Source organism: Elephantulus edwardii, unplaced genomic scaffold (genome assembly GCF_000299155.1).
Source record: "Elephantulus edwardii isolate Elephantulus edwardi_28Jun2011 unplaced genomic scaffold, EleEdw1.0 scaffold00055, whole genome shotgun sequence".
In the NCBI taxonomy this organism is placed as follows: domain Eukaryota; kingdom Metazoa; phylum Chordata; class Mammalia; order Macroscelidea; family Macroscelididae; genus Elephantulus; species Elephantulus edwardii.
Window position 1 is genome coordinate 16,778,024 of NW_006399805.1, and position 3,618 is coordinate 16,781,641.

At 51.7% G+C, this 3,618-nt stretch overlaps 1 pseudogene; it reads left to right on the forward strand.

Annotated features, from left to right (window-relative positions):
• Positions 1 to 232: 232 nt before the first annotated feature.
• LOC102854532 lies at positions 233 to 1,470 on the forward strand (annotated as a pseudogene).
• Positions 1,471 to 3,618: the final 2,148 nt, after the last annotated feature.

A 3,618-nucleotide genomic window follows, 5' to 3' on the forward strand; every position in this document is an offset into this window, starting at 1 on the left:
AACAACAACAACAACATGGTGTTAATGACATTGTCTGATAATTTCCGTGTTCTGTTGGATCACCCTTCTTGGGAATGGAACAAATACAGATCTCTTCCGGTCAGTCTGCAGGCAGCTGTCCTCCAAATTTCTTGGCTTAGACTACTGATTGTGCCCAGGGCTACCTACCTCTTTTAGTTGAAACATGGCAGTTGGTATCACATTGATTCCTGGGGCCTTATTTTTGCCATTGCTTACGACCAACGACACAGTCAAAACCGCCCTGCTGCTGGAGCTGAACATTCAAAACCGGCCTTTTCCTATCAGCTTGGGGGCGCCTTCCACGTGCTCTGCCCCAACAGTGAAGCTGAGGTCTGCAGCCTGCTGCAGAGGCTGCAGCTGGAGGACAAGAGCCAGTGCTGCGTCCTGCTGGAGGTCGTGGGGGACACGTGCAGGAGAGGAGCGGCGCTGCCCCAGCACCTACCCCAGAGCTGCCCCCTCCACGCCATCCTCACCTGGTGCCTGGAAATACGAGCAACCCCAAAAAAGGCCTTCCTGCGGGCCCTCGCTGAGTGGGCGAGGGAAGGGGCCGAGCGGCGGAGGCTACTGGAGCTGAGCAGCAAGCAGGGGTTCGCCGACTTCGGCCACTTCGTGCGGGATTCCCGCCTGGGCCTGCTGGACCTCCTGCTGGCCTTCCCCACCTGCCGGCCTCCACTGGGACTGCTGCTCGAACATCTCCCCCAGCTCCAGCCCAGACCGTACTCATGGCGCCAGCTCCAGCCTCTCTCACCCGGGGAAGCTGCACTTTGTGTTCAACATTGTGGAGTTCCTGTCGCCCATCCCAGCGGTAGCCTGAGCGGGGCGTGTGCACAGGCTGGCTGGCCACACTGGTAGCCTCACTCCTTCAGCCAGATGCCCTTGGGCCAGCTGCAGACGGTGGGCACGGCCCAGCTCCCCAGATCTCCATCTCTCCTCGACCCATAAACCCCTTCCACTTCCCAGAAGACCCCTTAATCCCGGTGGTCATGGTGGGCCTGGGCACCGGCGTGGCCCCCTTCATCGGCTTCCTGCACCACAGGGAGAAGCTCCAGGAGCAGTGCACAGGGGTGAACTTTGGCGCGACGTGGCTGTTTTTCGGTTGCAGACATCAGGACCGGGACTACCTGTTCAGGGAGGAGCTCCAGCACTTCCTCCAGCAGGGGGTCCTGACCCAGCTGAAGGTGTCCTTCTCACGGGAGGGGCAAGGACACAGCCGCGCCCAGGTACGTGCAGGACAATCTGCGGCTCCACGCCGGCCAGGTGGCCCAGGTGCTGCTCCACATGAACGGCTCGCTGTGTGTGTGTGGAGATGCTAAGAACATGGCCAAGGATGTGAGCGAGGCCCTGGTGGACATGGTGAGTGCTGAGGCCGGGCTGCAGAGGCTGGAGGTGCTGCTGACACTGGCTGCCTGGAAGGAGGAAGGCCGCTACCTCCAGGACGTGTGGTCATAGGCACCGGGAACAGAAGGCTGAGGCCGGCTCCTCATCCCTGAAGCCCCTGCCTGCTGCACAGCCCCTCCCTCCCGCCATGACCCTCCCGTGGTGGATGGTGCCCCTGCCGCAGTGCAAGGTGCCCCTCCTGCGGTGCCTCCTCCCTCTCACTGTGCCCCTCCCACGGTGCCCCTGCTACGCCTGTGACCAGCTCTGGGGCTCTGCTCTGCAGTTGAACACAGGCCATGAGAAGGGCCCAGGGCCTGGGGTCAGTCACAACTGTGAACCGATGCTGCCAAAGACTAAGCCGTGTGGACTCTGGTTATCAACCTCCGTATTTAAACCATCCGTGTTCCCTTCCTAAGTTATTGTCACGTTGTCAGATGGCTCCTCATTACCACAGCTCTACTCTGACTTAGAGAATATTTTCAGATTGCTTACGGGATTTTGTAAATGATGATGGAACATGACATCTATTTGGAAATCCTGGAAAAAAAATTACAGCTTGAACTTCTTCCTTTATAATTTGGTTATAAGATACTTCCTGAAGTATTTCAGTATTGACTAGTTCTTTTTGGTACAGTGATTTTGTGTATTTATTTTTTGTTTGTTTGGTGTGTGTGTGTGTGTGTGTGTGTGTGTGTGTGTGTGTGTGCGCGCGCGCGCGCGCGTGCATACCGGCAAATAAGATCTGACTGGTACAGGAGGAGATTGTCCCTCCTTCCCCGGCAGAGCATCTGGTGGGTTTGAACCGTGCGCCTCTGGGATTGTAGTTGCAGTTCCTTGCCACTAGGCCACCAGAGCTCCCCTGATTTTGTGTATTTTATCCATCTTCTTTTGATGCTTCCTGGATCATTCAAGATTTTTCCCTTAGCATCTCTCCGTATTGTTACTCGTAGCTTCAATTTGTTTTCAGTTCTTTCATCTTGAGCAATGCTGAGCAAGTTCTTCCCTTTTTATTCCCCAATTCCAGGATTTTGCACATTCATTCAGTTATAATTCTTTGCTTTGTCTTCTTGAGCTGCTCTTTGAAATCTGTTGAGCTCTTTTACTTAGGCATCTTTCCCCTTATTTTGTCTTCTTGGTGCTCTCATGCCCTTGAGCACTAGAAGTTTGCACTAGTGGTACAGTATTCGGTAGGGAAAACACTGAGTATCTACCGTGCATTCAGTACACCCACAAATTTTTCTAATTTCATCTTCTCCACACCTTGACTCTCTCAGGCCTTTGGCTGGGTAGAGTCAGAAGACCTTATAGTAATTTTGTTTAACTGGCCTGGTGTTTGTCCCAAGCTACCCCACATATAGCTTTTCTCCCTCTAGCCATTATAGACACGGTAACCATGTAAGAATTTTAGGAGATACTTTCCACATCTCTTGAGTCTTTCTATTTTTCGATTATTCCATTTTTCTGTGAGCTTAAAGCCACTAAAGAATCCCACTGTTGACTCCAGCTGTAAAAGTAGTGTGGCAACAGCCTTAGCCCTCCTCTCACTCTGCATACAGGAAAGAGTGCTTTTGCAGCATGGACAGCTGATGCTGAATCTTAGGAAGAGGTCAAACCTCTCTTCCACCTTTTTACCTTTGCTGACATCAGCTGTCCTCTCATGGTACCTTCTACTTCTCTGCTGGGCTCTGCCATAGAACAGTAACATGGAAGCTGCTTAAATAAAAGCAAAAGGGATTTATTGAGGAATAGAGACAATCTAGACCAGAAAATGTCCATTTTTAATGACAGTGAAAGGGGTACATTCTTGTACTGTTGGAGTGACAACTAAAAGTTGCAAAGTTCAAATTACAAAAACCTATCAGAGCAGTAAAAGATGAGACATCTACAGGTGAGGTTTAGGCGGCAGTAAGTCCACAACAAGTGAGATTATGTGATTAGTCAAAGGTACACATGTACAGGGAGGAGGAGACAGGTTTTTCTGGTACTCTGAGAAGAATAGGAATCCCAGAACACTTGATCGTTCTAATGCAGAACCTATACTTGGACCAAGAGGCAGTCGTCAGAACAGAGCAGGGAAACACTGCATGGCTCAAAATTGGGAAAGGTGTACGCCAGGGATGTGTCCTCTCTCCATACCTATTCAACCTGTATGCAGAACAGATTATCCAAGAGGCTGGGCTCTATGAGGAGAAGTGTGGCGTCAGGATTGGTGGAAGATCT